This window comes from Falco biarmicus, chromosome 2 (assembly GCF_023638135.1).
Source record: "Falco biarmicus isolate bFalBia1 chromosome 2, bFalBia1.pri, whole genome shotgun sequence".
NCBI lineage: Eukaryota > Metazoa > Chordata > Aves > Falconiformes > Falconidae > Falco > Falco biarmicus.
The window spans coordinates 118,070,289-118,084,943 of NC_079289.1; the positions used below are offsets into that span (position 1 = coordinate 118,070,289).

The following is a 14,655-nucleotide window of genomic DNA, read 5'->3' on the forward strand; positions in this document are numbered from 1 at the left end:
ACACACAGCTGCCGGGCCAGAGCTCAACACAGCAGAGCGGTTATATTTCACCACTGAAGAAATACATTGAATAGAAAAGATTAAAGGTCTGGAAGTTAACTTCAGATACAGTAGCAGTGACAATTTGAGGACAGCAGCTGCCTTTTCATTATAAAAAAAATCAAATAATTTACAGCAGTAAAAGGCCAAGCTACAATGACATTGAGAACCGTAACTTGGATTTTTTCTTTTTTTTTTGACAGAATACTTTGAAAGTAGCAGACCTTAATGAATCTGTTTGCGTGCAGTATCCCTGCAGCCCTATAACTACCTTCCCTGCTAGCAGCATGTCAGAAGCAACCATGGGAAAGCGAGATCTCTCTCCCATCACATCCATCATATAGTATCGTCCCCTACGCCCTAATTCCGTGTCTCTTTAGAAAAGGTGGTGAAGTACAAATGAGAAAAGCAAAGCAGAGGGTGCTTCTTGTGTTGAGCCTGGCTCCGTGGGGAAGAAACTGTACTGCAGTGGAGCCTGAGCTTGGACTCCCGAGGTGCTTTAACCTGGAGCCTTGGAGAGCAGGGCACCTCATCAGGCCCTGGGAAGAGGGGAGTCGCCTCCAGAAGGCAACGCAGAGCTGAGTGCACCTTATACGAGTGCAGCATAGGGCAAGTGCATCCCTAAATCTAACTCCATAGGGTTAACAGCCTGCAGTTGGGTGGGATAAATACAGCACAAGAGTAGCTGGAAGGTAAAATGGAGAATAGGAAACTTCTGGGATATTTCTGCATAATGATATTTTCAAGACCATAAGCAGAGTAACATTTAGCTACTTCAGACGTGGATCCTTTTGGTTCACTCCGTGCTTGAAGGCATAATGTGAACCTGCCCCAAGGAGCCTGCAAGGACTTGTTAGTGCAGCAACGTGTGCTGAGCACCCATCTCCTTCCAGAGCACTCTTGGCCAAGTAGCTGAAGCAAAGGATGGGGAATTAAGATAGTTTTCAAGAGATAGCACCTCTTTCAGCATTCAGTATGAGTTCCTAAAGTTTCGACCACCGCTAAAATTAAGAAAGATTTCTAGCTTTTTTGTTTGTAAGGGTCACCGCCCAAGTGAAATAAGTGTTCAGTTTCTAGCTGAGTCTGTCACCTCCTGAAGCAATGCTAGAAAGGGCCTGCACCTCTTCTTCTTTCCATGAAACTTCACATCCCAACTATCGTGGATTTAAAGGAGTCACTGATCACACATTTGTTGCCCAAAGGGAAGGTGGGACAACCACATCATGGAAATTATCCCCGAGCGTCACCTCAACTGGAGTTTTGGTTGCAAACCAATAGTAGGCTGGTACTCACCTCCTCCAGCTCTCCTCCCAGTTCGACCCCTTGTCCTAGATACTATTTCCAGCCCAGTCACCGATGTGTGACCTACCCACTCCCAAGAGCCTACCCACACACACGCATCGTTCGACCGAACACCGCTCTTCCTCCCGCCTGAAATGAGGTTACACTTTAACTTCTCCACAGCTGATTAAGCTTAGCAACGCTACTAATGGCAATGAAATCATTTGAGACCTCTATCAGAGCAGTTAACTTCTATTTTGCATGATTGCCTCCATTTTCGAAATGAATCTGCAGCGGCTCAGTGGGTTTAAGGTCCTAACTGGAGCACTGCCCAGGTCGATGGGTGGCACCTAGGTGCTTCCAGACTGTGTCCCCAAAAAAGCACCACTGTGTAGAAAAGGGAAATTGTGTTCCCCAAGTCTTGTTTCCCAAAAAGCTGAAGCCACCCTCTGCCCCTTGGAAAATCAATGATTCAGTAAATTAATTTCAGTCTGTAACTGTAATTGGATTAAAAAAAAGCAGCATCTTGCAAGACTTTTCTTAAAGTCAGAAAGCTGGAGAACTGCGCTGTGAGCACAAATCAAATACTTCTAACGTTATTTGACATTTTAATTGCAAATAAGGAAAAATCTCTCATTACAAAACTGAACCAAGTTGGCTGGTTGCGAGTCAGGCTCTCCAGAGGACGCTTCCCTCCCCTACCCCCTGCTCAGCCGCACAGCAGTCAAAGCAGCAAACTTGATGCAAACTAAGGCAGCAGCAGCCATCACCAGGCATCCTTCCTCCCTTTAAAATGGCAATGGCTCACATACTATATTTCTCTAACAGATGCTACCATGCAGCGAAGAGCTTGTGAAGGAGGAAAAAAAAATATAAAAATATCCTACCCCATAGCTGCATGAAAAACACAACTTAGAAGCACCGTAGATCTGTTTGCAGGAGGCTGGATCCAAATAATTTCAGGCTCATTTCAGTGATTGACCTGAATGCGCCAGAGGTGCATTTAGCTTGTAGTGCTTCTGGAAAGTCTTGGCTGTGGTCGTTCAGGATGCAAGAGAAGGCACCAGGGCTGGGGATCGGTACAGCTGACCGACGGCTCAGAGTACAGGTACAATTTTAGAAGTCTGATTTAATATCTTGTTCTACCAGCCATGCTCGTGGCTAAACGGGAAATAAAACTAATCTATCCTTATTAGGTTTGGGCTGTAATCTCATATCACCCTCAAATATTGGTCTTCCCTGGCAGGCTTCCTGCACTGTGTTGGCTCTGGTTCCCAGGAAGCTGAAGATGGCAAGGTGGATAATGAAAGAAATGCAAGTTCAAAAGAAATTACTATATAGTTCAGCGGTTTGAACAATAGAAGCACCTAACAACCCATACATCAAACACAAAGGGAAAGAAGCAGTCCATGGATGTGGTCCGTACACCCAGAAGAAATGTTCTATTATACAGTGTGGATGCTGCCCATGTCCAAAAACACTGAGTGCAATAAATGTGTTCCTTTGGATCCTGGGAAGGATTGTGCACTTTTCCTGAACAGAAAAACTACATGCCCAGCTTTAGGAGATCGGCACCTACATTGTACACTAGTTGCCCACAGGAAAGAGCTCGATTTTTTTTTCAGGGAAGTAGTCTGCTGTTTCAAAATGGCAAAATATCAAACACAGCAAGTATATTAGCTATCTTATGCTTAGAATTATTATCCATAAAAATTATTAACTGAAAAATTAGTTAAAGCAGTTAGTCTGGCTTTGGCACAAAATGAAGAATTTGATCTCCTGACAGGCTCTCCCGCGTGATTGCCTGCAATTTTCCATTTTTCTGTGGCCGTTTTCAGCAGCCTGTCTCTATGGGTGACCTTTCCTTCCCTCTTCCCCAGAACCGTGCTTTGCCACCCCCTGACCTGCTCCACACGCAGTTCTTCTGGAGATAAAGTCCCCAGACCTCGGAGAGAGTTACCTGGGTGAAGACCTTGCCTGACACCCCTCCAAAGGCAGGGGTGACCTCCCGTGTTGTAGTGGTATTGAAACCGCTCGCACCAACTCTCGAACAGGCTTCACCATCCATCATCTATACCAAAAGACACAAGTCCCCTGCTGACAACAACAGCTTTTTCAGAGGACCTGAAGCATACTCAAGAGCTCGACATTTACTGGTTCACATTTTTCAGGAAGCAGGATTTAACAAGCCACATTTAAACACCACAAAGAAACCTGTTGGGTTTTTTGGTTTGTTTTTTTTTTCTCTCTCTTTCCCCCCCTCCCAGTTCCCCACGCAGCGTACTTTCTCTTTGGGAAACTGCCAAAGCCTGCCTCAGGAGGTTGTTATTTTGCTCCAAGAGACCAAAATCAATCAATCAATCCGTGGCTTGGCAGCGCCGGAACAGAAGATTAGGACTCTCAAGGCAGATTATAAACACAATCCCCTCAATTAAGTTCTCTGGGATGGGCTAGAGGCAGTTAGATCCTCGTTAAGTCAATTATTAACACAGATGGTCAATGGGCATATTTTTTATGACAAATCTTATTAATTTCATGTGCAAAGCAGTAAACCCAGAGAAAGGCTAAGAAGCAGAGCTGCTGCCCTGCCTGCCAGGCCACCAGGGACAAGCTGCACCGAGCCCGTTTGGCCACTGCCACCTGCAAACAGCCGTCCCCTCCAGCCAGCGATGCCAGAGCTTTTCCTGGCACCCTGGGTTTCCAGGCATTTGAGACCCCGTGCCCTGCCAGTCCTTCCAGAGATACATTATGGAGACATCAGTAATGGAGAAGGCTCTGAACTAAGCAGCTGATGTTGGGTTTGTTTTTTTGGGGGCTACTAGTTTGCATGCCAAGGCTAGCGCTCTTGCTTTGGAGCAGGGAGAGAGGCTGCATCACCTCTGGCATCACCTTCCACACAGCCTCCTGTGGCTCTCAAGCAAGAAAGCTCAGCAGGCACCCACAGTCCCCACTTTTTGCATGGAGGATCAGTCGAAGGAAGCATTTTGTGCTTGTATAGCTTAATCCATAACTACAAGACTGCCAGTCAATTTGAAGTGCCCGGTTTTCTAGACCTGAAAAGGTTGCGAGGACACGTGCGGGGGGTTTTTTGCAGCTGGAAGGCAGAGACCGAAAACTTGCATTGAAATTGCTCTGAAAACTTAACTCTGAGTTTTGCTGCCAATATGATCACCATCCTCAGAAAGCCCTTCCAAAACACCCTGTTGCATTTTTAACAACTGAATCTCATCTGCCACCTTCTAGAATTTTTCAGGGTTCAGCTTGAAAATGACATTGGCTAGAGTTAACCATGCTACAGAAACCAGTCACTTGTCAGGGGGCTGGAAGCTGAGCATGTGAGTCACACTCGCTGGGCCTCAGACCCTGCCCATAAAGGCCAGTTTGCCCTGCTCATGCGTGGCATCCCTACGAGGCAGCCCCCTCATCTGAGTTACGGGACCGGCCTCTCTATTTGAAAAATGAAGACACTCGAGGCTCTGCCAAAGAGGGGAAAACCCCAAACCCTTAACACCGAGCATGGAGTGAATTCCCCTGCAGGAGTTGAAAGAGAGAAGCTGAACTGTGATCCAGAAAGACTGAAATTCATTTAAAAAAGTCCTGTTCTATGACACAGCATCCTATCCCCGCTCCTTGCTCAGCAATAATGTATTAAAACTCCTTCCTGCTTGAACAGCATTTCAGGGTGGCTAAACAAGCAGCAGCACTGGCAGGCAGTGCCCCTGCACCGTCCTGCTGAGTAATGAAACCAGTGCCAGGCAAGTCTCTAGTTCAACCTTTCCTCAGGCTCCTGCCATGCCCGTAGCGCATCACGTCATACCAGATCCTGGCATTGCTTGTGACCTCCAGAAAAAAAGAGTCCCAAACAGTTAGTTCCTCCATGAACGACCAGCAGATGGACCAGCTCCGGTGGCCGATGTGCTTGGCACAGCCTGCCAAGCGACTGGGAGCAGCCCAGCGGAGAGAGGGAAGGGCTGGTGAGCAGCTGGAGACACCCCGGTGCTCTCGGCGAGGAAGGCAGCATGTCAGCAAGAGCCACCAGTGAAAGATGTGACTGGTTAGGAGCGGTGCCAGCTTCAGGCCAAAGCTGATTCTTGCATTCATCCATCTGGATAAATATTTGTTGCCGTTATGTGCGCTCACCACTGGGAATACATGATTAAAACATTTCTAATTTTCAGCGCCTTCCAATGCATTCAAGTCAGGCTCCCGTCTCCAGGGGATAAATGGCATTTATAAATCCCCAATCTTTTTCTAACTTCAGGTATTATTGCGGGTGAAAAATCAGAAAAATTGCACTTTAGCAGCCTGTTAGGCACAAGTTGCCACTTGATGAAGATTCAGATGTGTATCTGCAACCCCAGGCTCCTCTTCCCAGCTAATATGTAATTGATATGGCGACGAAAAAAGGCAATCAGTGTTTTTTGTGAAAAGGTAATCTACCTTAGCTTATTCATCTTTTTGGTCTCAGGCCTTGTGTTAGCACCTCTTTGGTCGACCCCAGTTTTACAGGATTCAGCATCCGACACGCATGACCAGGGTTCTTACCTTACACTGTTGACTGCTACCAGTAGTAATGTTTTCTTACACCTCTTTCTTCTGCTTTCTTTATATAGGCTGAGGTAGCACCAGCCAGAGCAGGAACGCAGGAAGCCTAATTACTGGAGCTGCCCAACTGAAATGATGGAGTTTCTTAAGACTACAACCGAGATAAGAAGCTGCCTAATAAACAAACAAGCAGGATGCCTGTAGTCCATCAAAGGAGCAATCGAAGCCTGGATAAGACACTTGGGGTACTTTAAGACAAGGCTGTGCAGACTTGGAGAAGTCCAATTACAGCATCTCAATTTATACAGAATAAATTGAAGACAGGGCTGGTGGTGAGCAGACTGAATGAAAACAGCGGAATGAAAGCTGAGCACTCGGCAGAAGGCAGTGACTGACAAGGCAATGCACAGTTCCCTCTGTAAAAAACTTGTTTAATTTCTATAAAAGTAGAGGCCAGCTCCAGCCTTTCGACAGGCATTTCTGCAGTGCCGGACCCGCCATGAGCAGCATTGCCTTTGCTGCTTTTCAGCCGTTCTACCTGAATCAAGAAAGTGATGAGTGACCAATACAATACTGAATCATGCCTGTGCTTAAAGATAGCGGAGTAAATTAGGATTCCTGACTGGGGAACAGACGGAGCCATGAGGGGCAGGGGCAGCCTGCTGAGCGCTCGCTATGACTAGCTGGTGGTTTCAAGCAGCCAGCCTTGGCAGAGCTCATCAAACCACCACCACGCTGGCAGGGGCTGGGGAGAAAGCAACCACCACACATCAGCGCTTGGGAAGTCCAGCACAGCTTTCTGACATGCAAAGATGGAAGCATTCATAATTAGAAGTGGTACAGTTGTAAAGATTCTATTCCCATTAATTTCTAGTGTGTGGTTTCGATTTGTTTTGTTTATTTCAAAAAATGTAGACAGGGCCAACCAAGTTTTTCCCAATATAAAAAGTAATCTGGGAAAATGGATTTCCCCCCACCCTCCCCCAGGTATACAACTTTTTTCACAAGATCTTCGGTGATACAGAAAAATGGAGTACAGATCTTGAGACGCTCTGGCTGAAACAAAAATACAGCCCGTCCCCACTCCCCAAGCCCTCTGTTGTACCCGGCAGGGCAGCTCCCAAGGCACCACCCCAAGTGCACCAAACCCCTAGATACACCAAACCCCTAGATACACCAAACCCCTAGATACACCAAACCCCTAGATACACCAAACCCCTAGATGCACAAGGCAGAGACGGGGCAACCAACATGCCCCCAGTCATTGTGCCTTATATAGGGACGTGTCCAGCCTCCACCCCAGCCCCTCAACATCCCCGCAATCGCTCCCCAGGATTGTGACTGCCCTCGAACTTTTCCCCTCTCAGCTAAGGTACAGATAGCTGCTGCCTGTAATATTACATGATCACACTACAGACCTTTAGCCACTCGAAGAAATAAATGATTCTGAGGTCCCAGAGACCTCCTGAGGCCAGGCTGGGCTCTGCCTGCCCCCCAGCCCCAGCAGCCGTGCTGGATGCCCCTCCAGCCCTCCTCGTGGTAAGTGATGCCTTGGCGAGATGCTGAGTGGTAAGACAAGCATTCCCTATGGTGAAACATTTTTGCAGCTGGTGATGCCATTCCTCCACAATTAAAAGCAAATGTCTCAAAGGTCCTGAAATCCTTGTTTGCTGCCAAGACGACTACACTTCTTGGAACGATAGGCTTAAATCTTTCAACAGAACTCACATTCCTGTGCCCCTCATTTATTGGCTTTCCAGGGATAGAGCAATTGTTATGCTTCAGGTAAAACAGTGTAAACCAAAAAAACCCCTCTCATAAATCACAAATATTTTACTTCAGGAGAGTCATTAATAACGGCAACACTGTAATACATGGTAATTAAATTTGTAGGAAATGTTTTCAGGGAGGGACAAGGCTGTGCCACAGCCCAAGCCATTAACATTCAAGGTTTTATCTTTAAAGCAGAGCCTTGGCTTAGAGGTATTTTGCCTGGCGGGAGCTTGTCCCACCGCCTCAGCAGGGCATCAGCCAGCCACTCTCACATCTTTATTCACACTTAGTGGCATTCTCTGAGCTCTGCTCTCCAAGGGGCCAGGCTGGCATGGGCTGCCACAACTTACTTTCATTTCTCCAGTTAATTTATTTGGCCTCTCCTTGTCCCATACTGCTTTGAAAGCCAGCGAGCATCTCACCTTACAGCAACCTTCTACCATTTTCCAAACTCTCCGCCTTCCACCCTTGGTGTTTGCTATTGAGATCTGGGGAGTAATTCCTAGGCGTTAGATTTTTAATCATTATTGTTGGTTCTTTACAAAAATGGTTTTGCTTTTCTATTCCTCCAAACTAGGACTTTTTAGTACAGGAAGCCTTGTTTGCAGGTTCAGTCTTTGCAGAGGAGTAATAGAAAAATCAGTTTAGCTGAACTTAGGCTCAGCTCTGTCTATGCCTGTCTCAGGAGAGCCGATGCTCCTGAACGACACGTGCTGACCTGGGCTATTTTATTCCCATTCGTCCTGTTTTCAAGCAACTATTCCCAACCCAAAATCTACAGAAGATAAATCTAGTAAACCCTCTACCCCCTCTGTGCTTTGCCGAGAATTATCTCCAGACTCTCAACTCAGCAACACAGTCAGGTAACTTCACCAATGCCCACTGCCCTGCAACACAGAGACACCCAAACACATCGTGCCCGCTGTCGGGCTGCCGGGGAAGGACCACCCACCCGCAAGCCCAAGGCAGCAGGAGCAGGAGCGGGCGCAGGCTGGCAGCACTGCAGCCCACCCACGGCCACTTGCCGCTGGAGCCATGCACCGCTCTGGGAATGGGGAGGCAGCAGCAGAGCGATGCTCCTCATCACCTGCCTTGCTGTGTGGAAGGCCAGCGAGGTGAGAAAGGGAGAAATAAGGGTTGGACTGAGCGCCTGCTCCCATCCTACTAAATCCCATCAGCACCCCCCGGCTGACTCTGCTTGGTGGTAGCAGGGGCTACACGTTAAAAACCCAAACAATAAAAAATCCCTGACTGCTTTGAAAGCTGGGGTGTTTCCCTGACCCAGCCAGCACACTGCAGTGGGGTTGGTTAGTCGGGGGCAGCGGTGGGGATGGGGCAGGGGCAGGGTCACCTGAAGCCCCCATGGACACTGGGGAGGCATGGCTGCTGAACGCAGGCTGCTGGCATCGCGAGGAAGGGACGTGGAATTAAAAAAAAAACAATCAAAACCAAACTAGAAAAAAAAAAAAAAACAACCAAACCAACCACATATAAATAACGTCTTTGAAAATGTGCGACCAATTTCTTTGCACACAAAACTCAAAACATGCCTTCCAGGAAAGCCTGCCCCATCCCACCCTCCACGCTGCCAAGTGTAGGCTGTCTCCAAGCTTAGGCGTCCTGGTGCCTGTGGTTTTTCATCCATGGGGTTTTAGCATTATCAGGCTTTGTCTGGGGCTTTGTCCAGAGAAGATATCTGTGACCTGCGGCAGAAGTTATTTTTCCCCTTTCCAGTTTATCTGGTTATTGGGCGGCTCTATCTCTGAGCCCATCAGTTAATTATTCTCTCCTGCCTGTCATTTAACAGTCACCTCTGCTGGTTCAATAGACCTAGTGACAGTGCATTTTCAAACAGGTTTAAAATTCAAATCAACTGAAATGATCCCGAGGTAATTTACCCATAAACTGCCAGGGTAAGAGCATCAGACTGACAAGGTATGCCTGCAGGTAAGGAACAAAGCTACCCTAAGTCCACAGGAGCAAGCTCATCATTGCTCGCATCTTGAATTGCTTCTAGTGCAACGATTGACCTTAAAGCAGACACGGAGCAGGATATCACCCAGTCACTGCCTCCTAATGCGTTTTGCGATGCACTTGATTTTAACATCAGAATATTACCGTTTCAAGTACCAAGGAATAATAGGTGAAATACAAGGGTTTCCACGGGACGTTGGTATATTTTGTCTTATATTCGCTCTGAGCTTTGCTTTGGTGGTACAATGTGCTTCTATGCCATTACCATAAATTCAATTGTTTGCAAATTCTCTCTCAATTTTCCCTCCTCTGGCAATAAAGCTACATTTAGAAAGGGCTGTCTTTAGCAATTGCATGCCATCCTCTTATTGATGGATTCTCTGAACATCTCATTGCACTTTTATTCTATTATCCGTTTAATAGTTTTTCATTTCCTCCAATGTAGATAGACCCAGGAATGTTTTACCACAATAGCTGCCACTTCCACTCTCCGCTTGGGGGTAGGCTGGTGGGTGGAGGGGGAAGAGTGGGTTTTTTTTCCCCAATTTTTTCCAAGAATTAATTTTTAAAATGAACTCTACTTTTACATACTACGTCTTTGGTGTCTTGAAGAGTCTTCCTTATTTCTCCTCCCTAAAATATAGGGATGATGCATTGAAACTGACATTCAAACTTCCGCTAATGTAAGTATTGACCTTTTAAAAAATCTGGTTTGTATCACAAAGAACTTAAACTGAGTAATTTGTTTTGACAATTATTTCAACTAGGTTTAGTTTACTAAGTTTATGCAAATACATTGCTATTACTGATAGAACCAGGTGGTAGATACCTAGTGAATTGTCATGATTTAGTCTGTTTCACTGTCTCTCATTTCATCTTGGTGCCCAAATAATAGGATGTGCCTCGATTAAGAAGGCATGGCTGTTTCTTAGAGACATGGTGGTCTATAGATATAAGATCTGCACGGAAAAGGAATGGCTTTCACAAAAGACAGTTGAGAAGCTATGAAAATTTTTAGATTATGATACACAAAACTTCTGAAAACAAAATTACAGTGGGCAAACCTCAGTTTTGCTATTCTTAGCTTATATATTGTGCTAAGCCAAATTCTTCTGTTGTTTAATAAACACAGCCTAGTCTAATAATGTTATGCAGAAGTGGTATCTACTCCTTCTATGGTTTCAACAAAATCCTACATTCTGAAGGAATCATTTCCCTTCATTAAGCTATTTAATGTCCATCTTCCCGAATACCAACAAGCTCAGCCCTTTCATGACAGCGAAGATACCTTACCACCATTTTGATTGTCTTGCATGGACACGGCATTGCAGCATTTGGAGAAAAGGCATCCACTTTCTGTTACGCGTATAGCGGGATGTGCATTTCCTCAGGAGGCTCCATTGGTCCACTGTAGTCCATGAACTACTGCGGGATGAACCGTAACGTGGGTGTTATTTAAGGCATTTTCAGGATAAACCTGTTTTATTAAACGCGGTTTGAAGAAGCGGTTTTCCATCCTGATGAGGTGCTGTGAACAGCAATTAGCTCCCAAGCTCCCGAAGAGCTGAGATTTCCCTTCAGGTCTGCGAGAAGCTCAGACACGTGGGAGCAGTGCCATCAGCCTCTGAGGGACTTACGCAGTGCTGCCTGCCCTTGGGAGGTTTGCACCACGCAGGGCGTAGAGGGAATTGAGACCTGGCCATTAGAAGGGCACAATGGCCAAAACATTTAGCACAGCACACAAAATTTTGTCTACTAAAAGACTGAGTAGAAATGGGTATGAACTAAATCCGGTATATTGAAGAATTACAGTGAAATACATACTTAACATAAAAAAATTAAGCAATTAAATAAAAAAGTAAGCAATTAAATCTCATCTTAATGTGGAATGATTACCAGTTCAATTTAATAATGTTTGAATTTTGGATTAAAAAATATCTACGTGACTGAAGCTAGAAGTAGCCATCAAAATAAATCTCCTTCTACTGCAGATATTTGTCTGTCTTGTTTGAAGGAGGTTTTGTCATTGAAACGTGAAGCTAAGGCATGCACTAGCTGTTATCTCCAAAAGTTTTCATACAAAATAGCTGAAGGCTGAATAATTCTCCATAGCATTGTGGCTGAAGAAAGAAAGAAAAAAAAAAGAAAACCACACCCCACCAAAAACCCAATCAACCTCAAGAAACACATGTCAAAGAGAAGTAAACCAACAGAATTAGAAAAAAAACCCAAACAAACAAAAATACCACCACGCTTCCTCTGCTGTTTTTTCTAACTCACAATGAAATGGTCTTCCATTGCGTCAGTTTCAGTGGGGCTGTGTACAGGCGGCAGCATCCTCAGGGCTGCAAGGGCTGCTGATTGCCTTTAGCAAGGGACACGCCTGGCACCCCTCGGCCGGTAGCCCTGATGCCACTTGCTCAGGGTAGTTACATGGGAACGGAAACTACTTGCTAAAAATAAAAAGCAAATGTCAACTTACCAGCAAATGACAGGTTAATAGTACAACTGGGCTGGGCTAATTTGAAGTCAGCTGCTTATCCCCTGTGGACCAAGCTGGGTTTTATTAACAGATGTGGACATTTTGCAGGTCTTTAGAAGATTAGTTGATTTATAGGACAATCCTGCAGGACACGGACCGCCTCATCCCACCTTAGCTTCAAACTTCACAAACTGACTGACTGAACGTGAAGAAACACAATAATCCTTCAAAGAGTGAGACTGGACTCCAGTGGGATCAGAAGTTTCTGTTTGACCACAGAGAAATGATTTTATTTTCTTTTCACTGTTCTGCAACTGAGAAAATCATCATCTTGTCTGAACGTACAGATCAGTTCGTCCATGCAACAAAAGGAGAGGAACCTGGGAAGCATCATCTCTTTGTTTGAACTCAATCTTTTATTCTGCTCAATACCATCCCAGGCTGAAATTAAGTATTTTGCTCTTCTCCACCTAAATAAAATGTGATCCAACATATTATGCAGCTCTAATCTATTTTGGCCAGCTACATTTTTATGCTGATAAGGGGAAATTAATTTAACCATATATGCACAGAAATATCATCACATTGTGCACAGAAGATAAAATCTCACAAGGCATTTGGCTGGTGAATGTAGCTTCCAGGAGGCTGTTCATTTCCAATTGCATTTTCCCCCCAATAGATTCTTAATTTGCCTTGTTCTATATAGTTTCCAGTTATCATTTTGTATGGCAATAAAAAATCAGTGAAGCAGCAAAAGCTTACAGGCCTATGCCTAGGTTTGATTTATATAATGGATGGCACAGTGCTGTTGGCCTGCATAATTGAAATTCATTCAGCTCCCACTGTTTATAATGCGATTGTAAAGTGCATTATGTATTTATTGATAAACAATCATTTTATTTGCTATAGTGTGGGAAAAAGAAAAGGGTTTCTTGTTCCATGTGTGCTTTATATGTATGAAATTTGTAGGGCTGTGTAAAACCTCTTTATTCCTATCACCGTCTGCTTCAAAGCCTTAAAGCAGGCTGATACCTCCCTAGTAAAGCACAAATGGTTAAAAAAAACAGGCTGTGGTGAAAAGTCAGGATTTTAAGACCTGAAATAACACTCATCTATATGCAAAAAGTCTAAGTAATGAGTAAATGCAACAGCTGACCCAAATTTGTCTTGTATACCCCGCACTCATCCACAGTGGGAATGCTGCAGCTCCAACCACTTCCCTGAAGTTCAATTTTCCCCTAATCAGGGGAAAAACAATCAAAGTGTCATTTTCTGAGACATCCCCTGTAAGGATTTTTTAAAATAACATTTGTTTAAAGAAAACACTGAAGCCTCGCTCAAAAAATTTGTAACTGTCTCCTGCACAAATTTAATCAGGTATCTTAATCCTACTGTCAGGAGAAATTGCATGCACCTTTTTATTTTTTTATTTCCCCTCTTATAAAAAAGTTATGTGTTATATTTATATCGTGAAAGCATCATTTTACAATCCTGTTTTCCCCTTTATTTTCCCCTTTTCCTCGTGGTGCAATTAAACCAAATTGTATTTTCCATAAAAGCTGTATTAATTCTGGCGAGGGTCATTAAACTGACAGCTTTGAAGTATAGAAATTTTCATTTACCCTAGAAGAAAGCAGGAGAAAAGCTATAACATGCCGTTATCCTAACCCTGAATGAACCGCCTCTGAAGACTGGTCAGAATAAATAGTGTCGAGCGCCTGCTCCAGTTCAGGACGCCTCTCTGGGAGTGCTTGCAAGGATCAACGGAATTTTCTGTACGATGAGATGTCAGTAATGTGTCTCTTTCTGTAAGGAATGCACCTGTTTCCAAAAAAATTATTTCACACTGGCCAAAGCAAAGTCACTGAAAGGTTATTGCTTTAACTTACCTCTGGGTTGTACCGACTATGTTTTGAGTCCGGTTTACAAAAATGTGGCATTTTACTGCACCAGGACCTGGATTTACCACGTGGTTTCAGTAGGTTTTACTCTATGGTGGAAAAGCCATCCAATTTATTGCATTTTGTTCCATGCCTTCAACTGGAGCTCTTTTGGAGATGTCTCAGGCCAGCGTTTAGACTTGGTGTTCTCCTGCACCGTGTCCTCACCTTGGGATCTGTAACCACAGCTTCCCACGCATTTGGCTTCTCCATAAATGACACAAATGGGAATTCACACCTTTGGTGCCTGGAAACAGTGCTGACATGTGCTGCAAGGGTAGGGTGAAGACAGTCACGTTGTTCACTGCTCATTCACATTTCTTGGGGGGAGGAGAGGGTGGTGAAGGGAGAGGAGACTTCCCTCTCCATAGCAACTAAACTCACTTTTCAAAAGCATCGACCGAAGCACTGAGCACAAACATGCCTCTGGAGCAGGCTGCAGCGCTAGAGGCAGCATCTCTCTTCTGCTGCTTCTTGGGGACCAGAAAAAAAAAAAAAAAAAAAAAGGAAAAAAATCAGTTCTTTAAGATTTCCTCTTCAGCAAGAAAGCCTACATAATGACTCCATTATCCCGATATTTATCTCTGGAAATGTTCCACCTGTGATTGCAGGGCAGGTGCC

At 44.8% G+C, this 14,655-nt stretch overlaps 1 protein-coding gene across 1 annotated transcript in view; it reads right to left on the minus strand.

Annotated features, from left to right (window-relative positions):
- Positions 1-11,041, minus strand: part of CD96 (CD96 molecule) — a 45,517-nt gene extending 34,476 nt beyond the window's left edge. Inside the window, exon 1 of the mRNA XM_056328842.1 lies at positions 10,906-11,041. The gene's annotated coding sequence lies outside the window, so the exon portion shown is untranslated. The remainder of the gene's footprint in view (positions 1-10,905) is intronic.
- Between the last annotated feature and the right edge of the window lie 3,614 nt (positions 11,042-14,655).